Source organism: Ptychodera flava, chromosome 6, assembly GCF_041260155.1.
Source record: "Ptychodera flava strain L36383 chromosome 6, AS_Pfla_20210202, whole genome shotgun sequence".
Lineage (NCBI taxonomy): Eukaryota > Metazoa > Hemichordata > Enteropneusta > Ptychoderidae > Ptychodera > Ptychodera flava.
This window is the reverse complement of record NC_091933.1, coordinates 6,294,609-6,316,411: the sequence shown is the minus strand read 5'-3', so window position 1 is coordinate 6,316,411 and position 21,803 is coordinate 6,294,609. Positions and strand designations below refer to the sequence as shown.

Below are 21,803 nucleotides of genomic sequence, written 5' to 3'. Positions count from 1 at the left end.
ATAATATTGAATCTAATTTTGATATTTCATAAATAACCCCTATATACTCAGAGTACTGAAGGGCACTGAACAAATGACAAATAACACAGAACTTGAGGGACCCTATTGGAACTCCAAGTTCATCAAGAACTGGACCTGAATATGTTGTATTTTCAAAATGGCTTTGACATTGTGGTTGTGAAATGCCAAACCTTGGAGGACAGAAGATTGATATGATAGCATTGAAAGGAAATTTTTTTCTCAAGGAAAACTGGGAGGTTATAATACTACATAATGCTGTAAAGTGAAAAACAAAGCAATAAATCATCATAAAAAAACGTTCGAGATATGAAACGATACAATATGCTCCCTCTATCAAATATCAGAGTGTTACCTTCCAGCAAGTAAATGTTTATTGAAACAGTCAATGTACTTAAAAGTTATTGGAGTGCCCGAATACTACATGGCCATTGTCATGGTAACAGCGACATATGTGTGAGCTACATACATGTAGCCATGATTGATGTTTTTAATGTGGAAACATGTTGATCAAAGTTTGGAGTCTGGCTGTTTTATAGCTTGGGGGAGCCATAATGAATCAAAATTAAACTTCAATGAACCATTATAACACTGAAACTAAATTAAATTTGATCACTTTACTGGGAATTTGGAGAGACGTTTCCAATGAGATGAAAGCAAGCTAAATTTTTTATAGGTACCGGTAGATGTAAACTACAATGTACGACCTACATGTTTTTTTAAAACTTTTTCTGGCATGCAGCAACATGTATGTTTTACTCTAAATCTGTGAATACAATGAATATTAGCTGAGCCTGATATATTGGCCAGAGGTTGACCACTGTGTAGCGCTCATTGCCACTTTAGGATCTTTTACTAAAGTATAGATAGGATCATGCACATGACGATATTGTCATGCCATCAGATATTCACACAAATTTGGTCAATTTGGGATATGTTTATAGACTACATGTATATCACTCAAGCTTTTTGTTGGATAACTTAACATGTGACTTTTATGTACCTATCATGACATTTGTACTGAATAGTGGTACGTGCAGAGAAAACGAACAAAAGGGTGAACTCAGCAGTTAACGTTTAAACAAAATTTATTACGAAAACAAAACTAATTGCTAAGTCAGGGACAGAGTACAAGCTTTAAAAGTGTACAGACTACTTATCTCAGCTGGGACGGCAAAGCTCCAGTCTCAGAGTTGTAACAGTCAGTCGGATGAATGAATAGTCCTTTGGCTTGCAGGCTTGAAGCTGCACAAAGTCCACAGTATAAATCCAGCGTTGACAGTGAAGGTCTTGAAAAGTCTTGAGAATGACTACTGCTGGAGTTTAGTAACACACAAGAGACACGATCCCAAAAGTCTGACTGGAAGCTGTGCACGTCCCTTTTATAAAGGCATATAAGAACAATCTAGAACTTTTATTGACATGCTAATTACTGTTCTAAAATTATCTCCCTTACACAACTAATCAACTTTCCAGAACATTCCAAACATGACTAATTGAATTCAAGGTTGTGAGGCTCATCAAGGGCAGTGACCTTGAGAATGTTCTAGACTAATTGAACTCAGGTCATGATGAGTGTGGGGGGAATGACCTACATAACACACCCCTCTTCAAAAAAAGAAAATTTTTCAAAGAAAAATCTTTCTTTTACAAATGTAATCTTGAAAAGGATTTAAGTACTCAAATTTGTTTTACTCTAAAGTAAAGTTTCTTGAAAGTGAACAACAATAAAATTTCTTGAAAGTGAACAACAATAAACTCTAAATACGAGAGAGACAGTCTGCAATTAAATTGTCTCTGCCTTTGATAGTCTAATGTCAAGATTAAACTCCTGTAACATTAAACTCCATCTTAGCAATCTCTGATTTTTGCCTTTAAATTTCTGTAGAAAGACAAGAGGGTTGTGATCAATATAAACCACTATTGGCTGATTTGAAGAAGTAACATAAACTTCAAAATGCTGTAAAGCTAATATCAAAGATAAACACTCTTTTTCAATTGTAGAGTAGTTTCTCTGGGATTTTTTAAATTTGCGTGAAAAATAGCAAACAGGATGATCTATACCATGACTATCCTCTTGCAATAAAACAGCACCAGCAGCCGTATCACTAGCATCTACAGCTAATTTGAATGGCAAAGTGAAATCTGGTGCAGACAACACTGGGGCACTTTGCAGTATGGCTTTAAGTGTATCAAATGCCTGTTGGCATTGCTCTGACCAAACAAACTTTACTTTCTTTTTAAGTAAGTTAGTCAAAGGCTCAGTAATTGTGGAGAAATTTGGACAGAATTTTCTGTAGTAACCAGCCATACCGAGAAAGCGCATCAGTTGTCGTTTGCAGTTTGGTATGGGAAAACTTGAAATGGCACTGATTTTGGCATCAACAGGTTTTACCTCACCCTGTCCTACAGTATGTCCGAGGTAAGTTACCCTCGCCCAACCAAACTCAGATTTGGCAAGGTTGACAGTCAACATTGCTTTACTCAGTCTCTCGAAGAACTTCCGCATGAGCTTAATGTGTTCCTCCCAGGTGTCACTATACAGGATGACGTCGTCAACGTAAGCTGCACACCCGTCTAGCCGGATATGACGTCGTTGATCATCCGTTGGAACGTTGCCGGAGAGTTCTTCATTCCGAATGGCATCACCTTGTACTGGAACAATCCGTCTGGTGTAACAAAGGCGGATATTTCACGAGCACGATCCGTCAGAGGGACTTGCCAAAATCCCTTCAGTAGGTCAAATTTCGTCACATACTTGGCTTTTCCCACTCGGTCGATGCAGTCATCAATCCTCGGGATTGGGAAAGTGTCTGTCTTTGTTAAAGTGTTGACCTTCCTAAAGTCCGTGCACATACGATAACTGTGATCTGATTTGGGAACAAGTATGCACGGCGAACTCCAGTTACTTTTACTGGGTTCAATAAAGTCATTGTCCAGCAGGTATTTGACTTCTTCCTGGAGATATTTCGCTTTTGTTGGATTCAGTCTGTATGGGTGTTGTTTTACAGGCTTACTGTCCCCAACATCAACGTCGTGATAGATGACGTTTGTCCTCGTTGGAACATCTTGAAATAGGTGTTTATATTCGTGGAGCAGTTCTTTCACCTGTTGTTGTTGTTCTGGCTGGAGGTGTGCCAACTTTGTAGACTCCAGCTTCTCCAGGATTTCTGAGTTCTGAAGCTTGACCGAGCCCAGCTTTGAGTTTAGAGTATTTGCACTCAAGTCAGTTTCAGTATCACTATCTTCATAATGGTTTGAACTGACTGCACTGACAGGCTGAGTTATAGTAGGATTATCCCTATCCAAATATGGCTTAAGCATATTTATGTGACATAGCTGTTTTTGTTTTCGCCTGTCAGGTGTTATTATGATGTAATTTAAATCACTCAATTTCTTATCAATTAGATATGGCCCAAAGTAACGAGCATGGAGTGGTTTGCCAGGAATCGGAAGTAGAACAAGAACCTTTTGACCTGGTTCAAACTTCCGTTTTGAGGTGCTTTTATCATATTTGATTTTCATTGACTGCTGAGATGACTCAAGATTTTCTCTGGCTAATTCACATGCTTTAGAGAGTTTCGTACGAAAATCTGACACATATTGCAAAATATTCAGACAATCATCATCGTCTGATAGGAATTTCTCTTTAACGAGCTTAAGTGGGCCACGGACTGTATGTCCAAATACAAGCTCAAATGGGCTAAAACCAAGAGACTCCTGAATTGACTCTCTAACAGCAAAGAGCAGAAAATGAATTCCTTCATCCCACTGCTTCTCTGTATCGAAACAGTAGGTCCTAATCATGGTTTTCAAAGTTTGATGAAATCGCTCAAGAGCACCCTGACTTTCTGGATGATAGGCGGATGACCTATACTGTTTAATGCCTAGCTGATCCATTACTTGTTGAAAAATACCAGACATAAAGTTGGAGCCTTGATCGGACTGGACACATTTAGGGAGGCCAAATAAAGTGAAAAATTTTACTAAAGCTCTCACTATAGTCTTTGTCTTTATGTTTCTCAGTGGTATGGCTTCTGGAAACCGAGTTGATGTACACATAATTGTCAACATGTACTCATTTCCTGATCTTGTTTTTGGTAGGGGCCCAACACAGTCTATTAGAATCCTACTAAATGGTTCTTGAAATGCAGGAATTGGCTGTAAAGGGGCCTTTGGAATGGTCTGATTCGGCTTTCCTACCATTTGACATGTGTGACAAGTTTTACAGAAATGTGCTACGTCCTGCTACGTCTGCCTGAGATTAGGCCAATAAAAGTGACTGAGAATTTTATGATAAGTTTTCCTGACTCCTAAGTGACCAGCCCAGGGCGTTTCATGGGCCAGGCGCAATATTTCAGCACGGTAGGGCTTTGGAACCACAATTTGATGTTTTATAGCCCAATCGTCATCAACCAAAACATCTGGAGGTCTCCATTTACGCATGAGAATACCAGATTTTGTATAATAGGAAACAGAGCTATCTGAAGTTTTATCTTCATCATCTACCCTGTCAAACAAAGACAAAATATCTGGGTCTTTGTGTTGTTCTGCAATGAGATTTGATCTAGAAAATGTCTGACTTTGGTCAGCAGAAGTTTTACTGGAAGTTTCAAATCCACGAGGGATAACGGAATGATCCGTGTCAAACACCTGACTGAGAAAGGTGTCATTTAAGTCAACATCAGTGACATTATTTTTGAGAGTATTTGATTCTCGGAAGTTTTCTTTGACATGGCTCGAGTAATCGCACACGAAGGAAAAGGCCCGGAATTTCTTCCTCTATTGGCTCTGGATTCTGATCTAAACTAGGATTATCAGTCACAAGTGGATTAGTAATGACCTTGTCCCAGCAAGGTCGTTTCCAAGAAGAAGGTGAATCCCTTCAAAAGGCAAAAAAGGCCTAATACCTAAAGCCACAGGTCCAGAAACAAAGTCCGAAGACAATAGACATTATGGAGAGGAACAGGAATGTAGTCATTACAATCTACCCCTTAATAAGAACTTTAGAACCTGAAAATGACTTTTCAGAAAACGGCAGGGTATCTGCCAACAAAAGAGACTGGGAAGCCCCGGTATCTCTTAAAATTTTGACAGGGGTAGCGGAAGAAAAATCACTAGAAAGTGATATAAAACCATCGTGAATAAATGGTTCGAAAATACCCATAATGCTATCTTGAGAAGAATTGACCTTGACCTCATTAATTGGGGATAAGAGGGGTTTAACCTCAGACAATGTGTTACACACATTATTAGACTCTAATTGAGTTGATGAAGAAATAAAGCCGGTGGGCTTAGATCCACTTTGACTACTTTGACCTTCACGTTTTCTTTTCAACTTGAAACACTCTGACATTAAATGGCCGTCTTTCTTGCAATAATTACAAGAAAGTGTACCGAACTGTTTGTCAGAAGGAGATTGAGACTTGGGATCTGATGATGTGGAGGTGTTACTTGAATTTTGTGAACTGTTGTCATTTGATTTCCTACTGTCCTTTGAAAAATTCTTGGATGAAAAGGAGGAGTTAAATTTACCTGCATTGTTTCTGTATGAAAAGGACTGGGATGGTTTGCTGAGAAATGAAGATTTGTGGGTCAATGAATAATCATCGGCCAAACGTGCAGCAACCTCCAATGTATCTGCCTTTTGTTCATTGATAAACGTCTTGATGTCACTCCGAATGCACCTTTTAAATTCCTCAATCAAACAAGTTGTCGTAATTTGTCATAATTCTGACTGACCTTTTCCGAAGAACACCAACGATCAAACAGTTGTTCTTTTGTTCGAGCAAATTCAACATAAGTTTGATCCTTCACCTTCTCACAATCCCTAAATTTCTGACGATAAGCTTCAGGCACCAACTCATAGCCCTTGAGAATTAATTCCTTCACAGAATCATAATTTGAAGCCTGCTCTACTGACAACTGAATGTAAATTTCTCTGGCTTTACCCACCAAAGCACTCTGCAAAAGCATAGACCAGGACTCCTTAGGCCAGTTCAGACTCTGAGCAATTTTCTCAAAATGAAGGAAATATTTATCAACATCCTTTTCTTGGAAAGGGGGAACTAACCTGAAATGCTTAGTGATGTCAAACTTGTCTGAAGGGAAGAATTTTCCTGACTTTCCAAGCTCTAAACGTCTCATTTCTAACTGCAGTCGGTGTTCTGCTAATTCTCTTTCCTTTTCTTTTTCCTCTCTTTCTTTCTCCCTTTGTCTTTCTTCCATTTGCAATTCTTTTTCTTTCATTTCCAATTCCCTCTCTTTCTGTCTTTCTTCCATTTCTAACTGCATTTGTATTTTTTCTTTTTCTAATGCCTGTCTCTCCTTTTCCATTTGTAATTCTTTTTCTTTCATTTGTAATTCTTTTCTTTTTCTAATGCCAATTTTTTTAGCTCGAAATCTGCCTGTATTTCTAATTCCAATTTTTTGAGTTCGAAGGAAGACTCAGGCTCATAATCTTTTAAGGCAGACTCCTCAAAATGGCCAGAATTAACTAAATGTTTTGCAATCTTGAACTGTATTTCTCGCTTGCGCATAGATCTTTTGACATCTACTTTAAGGAAATTGGCCAGTGCTATGAGGTTGTCTTTTCTGAGGGAATTAAATGTGTCCTGATCAAGGTCATCCATAAATTCGTCTGGCTTGAATTCCGCCATGATTGAATTTAGCTGAGTTCACAGTATACAGTAGTTTTGAAAAGGTAGGCAAAATGTTGTCAAACGGCTCAAAATATTCGTCTCCCGGACGAGCCCCAATTTGTTACGTGCAGAGAAAACGAACAAAAGGGTGAACTCAGCAGTTAACGTTTGAACAAAATTTATTACGAAAACAAAACTAATTGCTAAGTCAGGGACAGAGTACAAGCTTTAAAGTGTACAGACTACTTATCTCAGCTGGGACGGCAAAGCTCCAGTCTCAGAGTTGTAACAGTCAGTCGGATGAATGAATAGTCCTTTGGCTTGCAGGCTTGAAGTTGCACAAAGTCCACAGTATAAATCCAGCGTTGGCAGTGAAGGTCTTGAAAAGTCTTGAGAATGACTACTGCTGGAGTTTAGTAACACACAAGAGACACGATCCCAAAAGTCTGACTGGAAGCTGTGCACGTCCCTTTTATAAAGGCATATAAGAACAATCTAGAACTTTTATTGACATGCTAATTACTGTTCTAAAATTATCTCCCTTACACAACTAATCAACTTTCCAGAACATTCCAAACATGACTAATTGAATTCAAGGTTGTGAGGTCATCAAGGGCAGTGACCTTGAGAATGTTCTAGACTAATTGAACTCAGGTCATGATGAGTGTGGGGGAATGACCTACATAACAATAGTGACAGGTACTATGTTTGTTATTTTTCACACAAAATTTCTTTGTCTTTTCCAATATTTCTGACAAGTACTCAGTTTTATACAAGCAATAACAATATACCACCATCGGAATGATATACCATCATTATATCCATCAGTCTATTAAAACAATGATTGATTAAACTTCTAGCCCTGATTGTGATTGTAGGATTGTTACGAAATATATCAGTATGCAAGTGAAATTTGTTGTTGCTAATGGAAATTCAGACAAATTTTGTCTCAGTACACTTGCTGGTGGTCCTATCATTTTGCATATAATTTTTGTACTTTCATTGCGGACGTTGTTGGTACACGTATCTAGGTCTCATTTCACATTTTCTGTATGATTAATTTCTACAAGTCATCAAATTTTCAGACAAATATTGATTTTTGATATTGCATATGAATTATGAAACACCGAAGTAATCACAAATCAGTCCTATTCGTCTGTTTTTTTAACCCTTTCAGCGCTGCAATTTTTTCCATCAAAATTATTGTGTGCAACATTTCACCAATTTTGTGAATTTTTCTGTAATTTTTTTGATAATTTTGGATCAAATGAACATTTCTTTTTATTGGCTTCAGATTTTTATCAAAATTTTAGCAAAATTTAGAAAAAAGTTGACTGGTGTAAATTTTGATATAGGCGACAAAAATTGACTTTTGCGCTAAAAGGGTTAACTTCTATCTGCCTCCATTCAGGGTCAGGAGACAGTGCAGTTGAAGTTCGAATACAATCCAATACATGTATAGATGAGTGCATGAATCAGAGCTTTCAGGACAACATGCAGTATAACACTGGAGTTGACGCATAACAATGCAATGCTGATATGCACCGAATATTCTCTGCTTATACACATGGCGCCAGCTATCCAATCTACACAGCAGAAAATTGCAAGAAGCATGGAATGTTGTCAAATGCAAAGGAGTATCCCAACACATGTAATAACATGCATTAGCAAGAAATCCATCAACTCAGAAACACAGCAAATCACAATTACCTTTTCCCCCAATTAATGAAATGGCGATCATCAGAACCTGTGTGCCACATCTATCTTTAAACTAAATTTAGAATTCTTGCAACACGCTGTCACAGCACTTACATCAAGATTCATTTACAACATGTAGGCCAATATCGTTTCCAATATACATTCACCACAGTTGCATGTCAAACATCCATTTGACTATCTCAAATCAACACAAAATTGACTTGACATTTCTCTGACCTAAACTGTCAAAAGCTATTTTGATACGTTGCCGTCTTTAATACAGTGAAGTTTTTTCAAAATTCTCTTCAAAAAGCCACTTTTAGATTTGTCAGTCGGACTTTCTTTACAAATGTCAATATTTTTCATGTTTTCTGATTTTTCTCAAAAATGATTTAAATCATGAGTCCTTCCATCCCTAATTTGCTGAATAAAATTGTTCATAATTGCATAGACTTTTTTCATACCCTGATTTTGATCATTAAAATGACTGCCCACAGTGTCATTGATCAGCTGCCTTTTCAATAAACTGTACATCTTGCATCATAAACTGCCAAAAGGCATTTTATTTATTTTTACCCTTCCCATTTTGCAAAGTTAATATGGCATTCAGCAGGCATATTGATTAGCAACTGATAGATGTGATATTCAAATAACCTATGCTCTACAACTATGACATCTTTCAAAGCCAGTGTTTGCAGAAAGTACAGCAACTGGAACATTTGCACTCTCAGCAATTTTCTGACGACTGGAAGAATCCATTTTTATTGACTTTTTGCACCTTACATGGCGGTTGAAAGAGTTAAACTTAATGTAGCGCAATACTGGATTCCACAACTGAGGGGGGAAATCAATGCCTCATTTGTACGATGTTTTCCCATCGTGGCAATCCATGTGAAACAAATGCTGTATTTCTTTCATTGATTCGACTTCATATTGATCAACACTCAAACATGGAATTCACATTGTACAACTCTTTCAACTTGAAATGAACATTTTCTACTTTTTTTGAAAGTCTTATTTGACTTCAAAAATCTTGATCTACAATTAGCCTTACAATCGCCATCGTGATCAACCATGACTGTCTGATCTGCTTACAAATAAATGTCTCATAATTACTATTGCTTGGCTTTAATGTACTGCAGGAGTATTGGATATTGAAATATTGAATTTTGCACCATATGTCATCTCCCACAATGGATTTTAGAGTGTACAGTCCTTCACAAAGTTCCAGAACATTCTAGAAGCCAAAAATTCAGAAACTAAACTATACTACTGTATATGAAGTGGATGAAAATGAAATATTCTAAAAAGACGGTTGTGATCACCTTTGATGAAGAACTGAGGGTACAAATCACACTACATGTACAAATAAAATCCTTGTAACGATACATTCAAGGGCATGACTTTACTATCATTAGCTGTTTTATTATTGAACTTGAAGAGGTATTCATAAAATTCAATAGGGTGAAAAAAACTAAGGACGGTATCATTAACATATGAATGTTCTTTTCAACTGATATGTTTTGATATCTTCATTAGGCACACTGAAGTTTTGAAGTTGGAACAAGGCAATTCAATAAATTATTAAATTGTCTGTAGTCCACTATTCTGATGCTTGCTGGAGGATTCAAGGCCAGCTTGACCCATGTTTGCATACTCAGTAATGAAGAGTCTGCGGTGACTGGTAATTTCAAATGAGCAATGACAGACATATGAACAAATGTCGTCTGTAAGACACACCACCAAGTGCCTAAAAGCATCAATGTTTCATTTAGCCGAGCTGTATGCTGTCAGTCAACTGCCTGGAGCTCTTTCATTCCGGGCGTTCATTCCACAAGAATGGAAATTTTATTAGAACTACATATACATGTGGCTATTGAACAAAACCTGATGTGTATGGATTGACTGTACTCTATTAATGATCCAGACAGAATACCAAACACAAAGTCAGAATCCTATCTACTATAGGTACTAAGTTAAGCAGTGGTAAAGTTAAGTAAGGTAATACTTTCCATGTTATTTCACAGAAGCATGAAAAACTGGGGCACAATTTAGCGGAAAGTTTTTTACCAATTCAGAGAACTGATTGTTGCATAAACAAATGTCTATGTGGATTTCACTGTAGCCATACATACGTAAGTAGAGGGTTTCCATTTAAAGGTCGCTTCCTTTTTTATATGCTATGCCTAAAACTTTTAACTTTTGACTAAGTTGTATCAAAGTATGAAACTTTATAGTCAAAAGGAAAAAAATCAAGTGCATGTTATGTCAGCTAAATTATCAAAGACACAGAATTTTTGAGGTTCTGTATTCAAATAGTCAATATTGAAAACACCTACAGTGTACCGGTATGTACTACAGGTTTTGTACACATACTCAGTTACTGCATAGGAAAGAATGGCATTTGCCATAACATGATGAACAAGATGAACAAATGTTTCCTCAAATCAGTGACATCCTTACGCTGATATCAATTGATATCAATTGATATCAATTCAACACATGTGTCGGTCAGCCTTGAGATTTGAAAGTTGATAAGGAAATCGCTTTCCCCCATGGTCATGCTCAAGTTGTTTCTGTTTGACTTCATAGTGATGCAGATGTATATTTCGCATACATAGGGGAAATTACATCTGTCTTGCCATTTTAGTATTAGGGGGTTATAATCAGTCTCATAATATGTTATTACCAAAACTCATCATATGTGACGAAAAGATTTGGAAAAGATTATCCCGTAATGATTGAACCGATGCATAACTCATTAAATATCAGTAATTATTGGTGGTGTAGATATATCACATTCTGATCTGTCAAGTAATTGAAAAAGCTCTACACAATGCTTCAGCTGCTACAGCATATTTCATGAGAACCAACAGGCCTTGCAAAAATATTGTGCCTATCTTTAATAATGACTTCAGCTTGAAAGCGCTTTGACATTCACGGTACGCCTGCTGACAATTCCAGGCATGGCCTTTCGCGCTCCACAGAGAATGCAAAAGTGACATCACAATATCACACAGTCTATTTGAGAATCAACAAACATCAGTCGCAACCCCCAAGTGACACTAATGATAGCATGTGATGCGTGCCATGATAAGCCATCATTATGGCCATTCATTCAGCTCTATGGATCAGCGTTGAGGAGAGCTCTCCCAGGTAGGGTGGCAATCGCCGATGGAATCATGAGGCCCCCACAGAAATTCTCCAAAGAAATGAAATTATTTGAAATATGGTGCCTTCATTATGTCAATATGTGTTTTGATATTTAAAAGGTCACACAAACCTGGACCTACATCTATTTCGTGAATTTTTTACTGTGCAGGACAGCTGTACTATCTGCAACATTTCCAAAAAAATTTCAAAAAAAATGTAAAAGACAAATACAGCATACATATGATTATTCACACTGGTCACTAGGAACTAAGAGCAACAATAATATGTTATCATTAGATATAACTATTTTGCTATACTTGTTAAAATTGTTTAAACATTCTTCACTGAATTTTAGACAATATATTCTATGGGTGGATTCAAGCAAGAACAATCAGTCCTAATATATTATGCAAAACCTATCAAGAGTATAAATTTGTAAGGATCTCAGAGTCCTTGGTTTTATTGATGTGCAAACTTCAAGCTTGAAATGATGAATCATCAAGTTTTCAGTGTAATTACAGTATTGTACTGATATCTCTCTCTTTAATTGTTTCATTCCGCTCTGCATAAAAGACAATAAAATATTGATGAAACTGATAATTTGTGGAGATTATCAGAAAGATAGCAGTATGCCAGTAATTTTAATGTACCCACACGGAGGAGTTGTTCCTGTATGTGTTTTTAATATTGATAAGACATTAGAGAGATTGCAAAACTATACTCGTTTGATCACCTGACTTACTGTGAAATTTTCATCTCCCCATGATACAAAGATAGAGATATAAAATTAATCTACTGGATGGAAAAAAAATGAAAATGGTGAACATGATTTCAAATCAGTAAGAAGAAACAAAACTTTCCCAGTCAAAATCATAGCCTTCCCTGTAACATTTCCTTAATTGAACTTATTCATGAAAGTTGAGAAGGAAAAAAATGTATACTTCTTGTTTTGGGGCTTTTGGTATATGAATGGGTACATTTAAAAATTCACTTCATATACAGATCTCTGATTTAATTTTAATTCAAATCTTCATTTCATCGCCGTAAAATTCTTCCTATCAAGTACTTACAGAAAAATACTACCAGTCTCTTTCAAAATCAATTTCTTGCTTCAAAATGCAAGGGAGTTCTATTTTTCATGACTATGTAAACTTTAGCCTAAGCGTTTTTGATGTATAGAACTGGGAGTTTTGTGACTTCGTTTCAAATCAGCATTTTAAGTTAATTGAATAGGCCACTACTACACAGTTGTAATCTCAACACATAAACATTATGGACGCGGGGCAATATCACATTGTTTTCTGTTGTATTGTAACTGGCAAAGGGAGATATTTGTTCCCAAAGACACGCAATTAATCCCCTCCCCTATTTCAAAATGTACAGTAACAGATCTGATCTATGCATCCAAAATAATAATATTGTACCACAACTGAAAAGTAAAATGGTTATAAAACCAAAACAATTCCAGAAGGATTCAGAATAGAGCTAATGCTGTATTTTTTACATCGTGTATTATAGAATGGCGGATCAGTCAGCTTCCTTGAAGGGAAACAGTCGTTGGCATTCCATTCAAAAGTCGTATTTGTCCTGTATGGCAAATGTATCTACATGTTTATTAGGCGCTTTATATGAAAGTCTTTGTTTGCCGTCCGTGTGCTGGTAGGTTTTCAGAGAAAATTAAGAACACAAACACAATGTTAACACTATTACAAATAAAAATATTATTTTTCCAAAAGAAACCAAATATATGACCTTATGTCAATACAGTTGTTTTTTGTCTGTGTTTGTTTTTTACCTGGCTGCGTGGTAGGGTTTTTCAAAAAACCAAGGATGGCAAACAAAGAATTTTCTTAAAATACAGTGGATTCAAAGTCACGGCAAGCTGTTTTCCGTTTCAAACACTGTGGCATTGTAAATTTAGTCCATGTGACTTGCCTTCACCAAACATTATTCAAGAAATGCATTTTTCATAAAAATGAAAGTTACATAAAGAGCAGCCATGATTATACTCCCCGCTATGGCCCTTGTGATGCATGAGCCCGTATCATTCACATCAGCCCACAGACAAGGAACTGAGACACATTTACCAGAGAATCAAGTTTTGTGTACATGCATTCAGACATCTGTGAAAACATTAAAAGCCTTCTGAACACAGATCTGCAGGAAATGGACGACATAAATGTCAATAACACATACTGGCGCAGAAATATGTTCCATAGGGAGTAGTGGAATTCTTTGTCAGAAATTATGATGCGATGACCCCTTTCATCCACAATTTCCTCAACTCAGTTCCTGTTGCCTCGGTAAAAAGTGGTTGGATCAAATCAAATTACCTCAGTTTAAAAAGAGGTTTACAATGAGGAATTGGCTGAACACCTGATGTACTGACAATTGTATTGCACAGTCCTTTCAGTGTCATTATTTTACATCAGATCTCCCTTCATCCACAGATTTACAAGTATAATGTTTCCTTCCAAGTACATTAAATAACATTAGCTGTCATGCATGGCATTTTGTATTCTCTCTCATTTTTAATAGAGAAAAATTTTCAGAGTATCAAATTACTGGCATGACACTGAGTGGTAATATATTGTTTGTGCATGTTGCAAATGCAGGATGATATTTCCGACAATGAATGAACTTAATTTGATTTGTGGAGGATACATTAACTAGAGTGCTAATTTAATGATACTCATATTGATGGTGAGTTTTTGTTCTGCTTAAGTCACTTATACCGCTCCTGAACTGAACTCCTAAGAGACTTTGAATAGTCACCATGTGTGATACTTGATGTATCCTATGTCTGTCTACCTGTCTGTCTGTCTGTCTGTCTGTCTGTCTCTGCCTTCTCAATCTGTATGTCTGTTTCTCCTGTCTGTCCATCTGTCTGTCTCTCTCTCTCTGTCTCTCTCTCTGTTTCTCTCTCTCTCTCAGCTATAATAAGTGAAGTGATAAGGTTACTTTGTATGCACCATGTGTATAGCATGAAAGCACGTGAAAAGGTACAAATGTACAAATCTTATGGGAATTACATGTAACTTGGTTAACGGATGGACCGGTTGCAGCTGGCCTTTTGCCGTCATTACAAGAGATAAAGAAAGGATTTCAAATCCATCCATCAGGCTGAAGTAAACACAAATTTGAGACTAAGCAAAATCCAGGTGAAATTACTTTGGAACTAGGTGGCTTTACTCAATATGTACATTATCGGTACATCAATAGGATCTATATATTCAATAAGAAAGTCAAGCAAAATTAAGCTTGAAATTATCCCTCAGCTTCGCAGAATGCATTAAAGATTTTCTGTACTTAATAATAAAGATTTTTACCAACTTACAAATTTTATCAGAGAATAATCCACAAGTTACTAAATAAGGGACACACAGAAATTCTAAACCACCAAATTGCAAAAGACGACTACTTCACATTTCCTGTGCTCTCCCTGGCCTTCCGAAATTGTTAGTAAATTTACGAATTGGGTTCAAAAAATATTAGTAAGCACAAATTATGTTATTCTGAACCCACCAACTTTCAACAAGCACTTCTGGTACTCAATAGATGATTTTAAGGGGATAGAAATGATGAATGATTTCATTATAGACAAAAGAAAATGAAAAATCCCTTTTTAGTTTTTTTGACAATGAACACTCATATTTTGATACGCATTTTCAAAAGATTTATTGAATAACACAGTGCATCATGGGTCATGGGAATGCTTGTAACATTGAAATTTCTTCCTTGTCTCAATAAAGTGTGTAATTTTGGTCAACGGCCAATGAATGTTATTAAATTACTCTCCCAGCATAACATGTTCAAGTATATTGTGACACAAATCATAACTCCCTTTGTGTGTGTAGTCAGTGGTTGATGATTATATATATTAATTTATGAAGCGGTCATAATATTATCAAATATTATCAGTGTTTGCACAAGTTTTAGATGCTAGAAAATCTGCCCCCTGTTTTTCATATTTGGAAAGCTCTGTTACTTTCAAATTGAAAGTATGAACGTCATCCATGGGTACTAGGTGGTGCCTCTATAGCTGCAGTCATTATGCCATGTTCATCTCTAAAATTCTTTTTAAACAACCACTGATCAGAACATTTGGCAGTCTGTGGTTTCGCACAAATTTGTCTCATCTCAATCAAATTTAAGTACGCAACTGAGACTGGTGATCCTGCTAATGTTTTCTTAGAGACAGTTACACTTTTAAGAGACGTTACACTTTTAAAACGTGCAGATGATCGTCATTTATTTTTTGTCTGGATAAACTTTTTGGTCATGGGACTGTGCACAGCATTTTCTCTGGATCATAGAAAACTATCAGTATTCATAACATTTGCTGAGACAGTTTCTTGTAAAATATTTTGAAGGAAACCTATTAAAATTGGCAAGCTGACTGAAAAATTCAATTTGCAGATCGTCAAATGACAAATCTATGACATCTAAGATTTCCGGCTCACTTCCACCTCCATGCACAGAAAAACACTTTGCTGTACATGTTCAACCATGCGCGGTCCGGACTACAGTTCTGCTGTAGTTCGACTGTCTTTCAGGCTGACTGTTCTTGGTCTCTTCTAGCTCGGCGGTTTCATTGTTTCGTATTTTTTCACATCAGTTGCCGTTTTATGCCCAACTTTCTTTCCCAACTGGATACTATCAATCCAAAGTATTTGTAACTGCCCGCTTCCCTCGATCCGCTTCAACAGTCCATTCGGAAAATTGACAGCATGTGAGTGTTTGGGTGTCTCGAAACTACCATAATGGGGTGGGGTGGTAATGCATGACACACCACTATGAGATTACAAGACCCGGGGATCTTGAAACCTTTTCGCGCATGCTCATGTTATCTCACAGGTCAAAGTCCAAAGCCAGCTATCACCATGTGTCGATGCGCCGATGATAGGGGCAGCGTAGGTTTTGAAAGACGAGATATGACAGTATTTCCCGGAATTCACAATCTTGACCGAAAATCAGGCTTCAAAAACAACAAATCGTTCGTAAATGGCCGATCGAGCATTCATTTTTTTTCGTAAATTTTCATTTTTGTTCTTAATTTACGAAAGTTACGAGCGACAGCGAGAGCATCACATTTCACCATGAAATCAACATGCCATTTATACAAGCATGTTATGTGATGAGCACACATTTACGGGGGAAAGTAAATTGACAGTGGAAAGTTGGCGATTAGAAAGTGGAACCCGTTCAAATAGGGCAATGCAATATCTGCTGATAGTTGAAACTCCATTAAAAAATGCAATCACATACTCTCAGTTCAGAAAGTACATCATTGATATTGTAAAGGCTCGTACTAAACCAGCACTGGTTATAAATAGTCTCCTCTGAGCCGTTTCCTCATCTGGAGTAAAGCATTATTGGCCCCAAGCAGTTCTTAACCTTTTATCCTGCCACTGATGTCGATTGTTTCCTTTTTCTGACAGGGTGGGCAAATTCATTAATGAATTACACACAGAAACTGAATTCTGGACTATCTATTGTTCTGTTGATCAAATCACAAGTCTCCAAAGTTCTACCATGTTTTACCCTACATGTATGTGTAAGAGACGATTATCACATCACTGCAAAAAGTTCCTATCAGCAAAATTGTGCACTTGACATGCGTGCTTTAAAAACACTTACTTTCATAACATTAGCAGTTACAATCACAAAGAGACTTTACTTCTTATACATTTTAGCCTACAGTATGTAACAAATAGTGTAAGCTATTTTAAAAAGTTCATTTAGTGTGATTTTAAGCAAAATGTCAGTTACAACCAATTCTTGCTCTGAGCTAAACTGATGAGCAGATTGAGCATACAGAGAACAATGAACTCAAAATAACAAGGGTAAAGTTCGAGCAAATAGCTCGGTGTGTTGTGTTACTCCTTGTTTTCAATCCACTGCAAGTTTCTAAAGAGATCAGTCCCACAACAGTAACCCCGCAGACACCTGCGACTAAGTGGTAGTACTCAGAATACTTTCAGTCGACTCAAATTGATTGTCACTTTACAACGAGAGTTGACAGACCTCCTATGCTAATGGATGTACTGAGTGCTCATGTAAATCAACTTATCCAAATTAGATTAGCTTTTCAACCCCTTTTAGATGCTATTTATAAATTATTAATATGGATATGGTGCATGCCGACTGAATCAAAGCATTCAAGTTCTTTCAAAACCAGGGTTTTATTGTTCATAAAATACTGACTGAACAAGGCACTTAAAAATATCATTTGGGCTGCAAAAATTTGTTGAAGTCCTTATATTGCATTTACATCAAGTACATTGCATACAGGTCAAAACTTGAAATAATATAAAAACATATCAGACTTGCTAGATTAAATGAATGGCCCAAGGCAAGTCATCTTGGACCAGATTCTGCACTGTCTACAGAAATGGATAGGTCCACTGTAGAAGTCAGTAGTGCATATCTCTGATGGGCAGGTATGTAAGTCAGTGGTGCATATCTGAGATGGGCAGGTATCAGTCAGTAGTGCATATCTGTGATGGGCAGGTATCAGTCAGTAGTGCATATCTGTGATGGGCAGGTATAAGTCAGTAGTGCATATCTGTGATGGGCAGGTATAAGTCAGTAGTGCATATCTGTGATAGGCAGGTATCAGTCAGTAGTTGCATATCTGTGATGGGCAGGTATGTAAGTCAGTAGTGCATATCTGAGATGGGCAGGTATAAGTCAGTAGTGCATATCTGTGATAGGCAGGTATCAGTCAGTAGTTGCATATCTGTGATGGGCAGGTATCAGTAAGTCAGTAGTGCATATCTGTGATGGGCAGGTATCAGTCAGTAGTGCATATCTGTGATGGGCAGGTATCAGTCAGTAGTGCATATCTGTGATGGGCAGGTATCAGTCAGTAGTGCATATCTGTGATGGGCAGGTATAAGTCAGTAGTGCATATCTGTGATGGGCAGGTATAAGTCAGTAGTGCATATCTGTGATGGGCAGGTATAAGTCAGTAGTGCATATCTGTGATGGGCAGGTATGTAAGTCAGTAGTGCATATCTGTGATGGGCAGGTATAAGTCAGTAGTGCATATCTGTGATGGGCAGGTATAAGTCAGTAGTGCATATCTGTGATAGGCAGGTATCAGTCAGTAGTTGCATATCTGTGATAGGTAGGTACATGTATAAGTCAGTAGTGCATATCTGTGATAGGCAGGTATCAGTCAGTAGTGCATATCTGTGATAGGTAGGTACATGTATAAGTCAGTAGTGCATATCTGTGATAGGCAGGTATCAGTCAGTAGTTGCATATCTGTGATGGGCAGGTATAAGTCAGTAGTGCATATCTGTGATAGGCAGGTACCATGTGTTGGTCAGGTATCAATCAGTGGTGCATATCTGTGATCGGCAGGTATCAGTCAGCAGCGCATATATGGTTACTATTGAGAAAAATCTGCACTGACATGTGTTTTGCTCTCAATAACATATGGCTTGATATGGATAAATGCTTGCATGCGGTGAATGAAATTTTTAAGTGGTCATTCTGGATTAAAAGCATTTTACTTCTGGTTCTATGTATAGTACAGAGTTTGAATGTGTCTGGGATTTTATGGTGTCTTCAACTTTAATGAAACAGTTTCTCATAATCTACGGAGTTATCTGATAAACATAAATGAAAATAATGACGATAGTAAATGTCAATTTTCTACAAAGAACAAACTAAACCAAAATGGAGGATACTGTAAGTAATAAATGGAGATGGAAATAAGAAAGATATTACCTGGCAAATACATTAAAAATAATAAAATATGGTAAATGAATGAATAATTAAGTATGAAATATTTGAAATATTAAGTAAAATATGTTTACATGAAGAAATGAGAGAAAAATGTTGTTTGTTGGTTTGTATCAGATTGCACTGAAAAATGAGAGTGGTTCAAAGTGTATTGCCAAAAATTCTACAACTTTGGCATGTTTCTTTTCACATTTATCATATCAAAATAAGCTCATAGAAACTGTCATGCACTTATAATGTACGATGTGATTGTTTGAGAATGTTGAAATCCATACTCAGTCGACCACAATGAACAGTGACACATACATCTCACCATTGCTTCCTCATTTTGTAATGAATTATAATACTGAGATAATAACCAGGGAAAATTGCTTCTCGTCAGAACGCAATCCTAACATTTGCGTAGGATCTCTCAACAAATCAAGTGATGCTGCTGATTATTATAAAACAATGTTATCTGGACATACCTGACTTACACAACTGCTGGTATTAATGCTTCAGTCCCAATCTGAGTAACTCATGTGGCTTCCCATGTCTCTGATGATTTTTGTGGGTATACATGTAAGTGCATGGACTGTTCTCAAACACGTTGCCACCTCTCGTCTGAAAGTAACAGACAAGGTGTGATCAGCCTAAAAATAACATTATAATTTGCTGGGTTGCCTTGCAGCACGTACATAGTATGTCTCCTTGGGTCATGTCAACTGTCGCATGTAGATGCTAGACGTAATTTGCGCTGTTTCGTATTCTCAAGATGATGTGCTCCTGGTTTCAATGTGAATGAGACTACCTAAATATACAGACAGCTCATGGGAATATCTCATCAAAATGACTGACTTGGTAATCATTAAGATTAAACAAACAGATGAAACATCACAAAATCTTTTGAAATCTTTTATCTCAGTTCAAATTAAGAAAACCACACATAAATATAACAGTTCGTTTTTCCCCAGGGGTTACAATATCACAAACACCTTCCTACACTGAATTTTGTTGAAAGTTTGCTCAATTTTTTAATGAACATGCAAATTAAGTCAATGTCTTCAATGTCCATCATCAGTCTAAATGTGGATTTTTATTTTTGCAGTATCAAGAACTACACAAACAACTTGCTGCTCTTTGAACTTTTATATTGCTCATACTCTTGAGACGTCAGGGGTCAAAACGACTTTCTGCGAACTGCAACTTGTTAAAAAGCGATAATGAAAACGCCCTAAAAATTGTGATTCATAAAAAGTGTTCTAAGTTCATAGCAAGCTGTAATGCAGTGAAATGTGATATATCAGTTACTCTGAAAATACAATTATCACTAAATAGTGATTTTCCAAGAGCCCATGGTAAAGACACAGCGTAATGCAGGTATACCTGGAGTATGGATCTATTATGAGATATCAGATATACTTTCAAATGATTTCCATCCATCTTTTGAAAAAATTAAAACTCTAAAAACATTACCAGAGCCTGAAGAGCAACAGAATATCACTCCCGGGTACTACACAGAATCACTTTCACATTTGTTCATATAATACAAACACTGTAAGTTGATACACAATCCAGGATCCTATTAGCTCTATAATATGTGAGCATGTCTTAGTAGAAAACTGACCTATGACCTAGCTGTTGATGACCTCAGTAACCTTCCTGGCCACAATGATTGCACCAGTGTGGACATAGATCCAACTCTGTATTTTCTCCAAATACAAATTCTGATGCAGTAAGTGGGAATTTACAAATGCGTCTTAATAAGTAGTCTAACAGGAGGCTGTGGTAATTAGAACAGACCAATTTTAGGTGATCCCTCTATATTATCTAAGTCTCAGAGCAAACAGGAGTAAATTTACTGCAGTCCCATCCCCAGAGAAATTCGTGAAGAATGAAATGAAGAATTTCAATTTCCTGGCTGGCAAATTAAATGGACCACTGTTGATATTGAGTTACAAAACCTTTCAAGCTTTATTCTAGTCTTGTCTTGATTTCATTTCTGCAGAATAGAAACTAATGTGCACGGCTTATTGCTACAAAGTCCATTTAAACTATAGCAGTACATGTACTTGTCTATTGCTTTGGTGAATCAATGGATACACCTACAATGTGATATTATATCCATTTACAAACAAACTTTGGCCCATTCCAATATTGTTTTTTCAGGAAAGGTGAAGTATTATGGGGATTACCAAACAACTTTCATGAACCATTAATGAAAGAATAAAGATGTCCGAGCTTTTTCCATAAAGTTCCATCATGTATCAATCTTGAGACGGCTATAGTTGGACTGTGACTGGTGGAAAGGAACCATACTACCGATTACAAGATATAACCAGATCATGTCACATTCAACGTCACATGGAACAATTGTCAGTGCAATCTATGGAGTTACCTTGACAACATGTACTTTGGATACATGTATATACACATCTGCACTCTACAGTGAATAGCACTGGTCTTGAACAACACTTACAGTACATCCATTGTAAAAGATTTGCCAAACACTACTTTCAAAATTCAGTTCTCATATCAGTAATGCCTGCCATGGAGAGT

At 36.9% G+C, this 21,803-nt stretch overlaps 1 protein-coding gene across 6 annotated transcripts in view; it reads right to left on the bottom strand.

Annotated features, from left to right (window-relative positions):
• Window positions 1–21,803, bottom strand: part of LOC139134727 (uncharacterized) — an 86,217-nt gene that overhangs the window by 45,289 nt on the left and 19,125 nt on the right. For 4 of the 6 annotated variants that reach the window (XM_070701709.1, XM_070701711.1, XM_070701710.1 and 1 more), the window contains exon 2: window positions 19,733–19,868. The exons of 1 other annotated variant lie outside the window; for it this stretch is intronic. The gene's annotated coding sequence lies outside the window, so the exon portion shown is untranslated. Of the gene's footprint in view, window positions 1–1,171; window positions 1,377–19,732; window positions 19,869–21,803 lie in introns of those variants that run through there. One more of the 6 variants, XM_070701713.1, reaches the window with a different exon arrangement.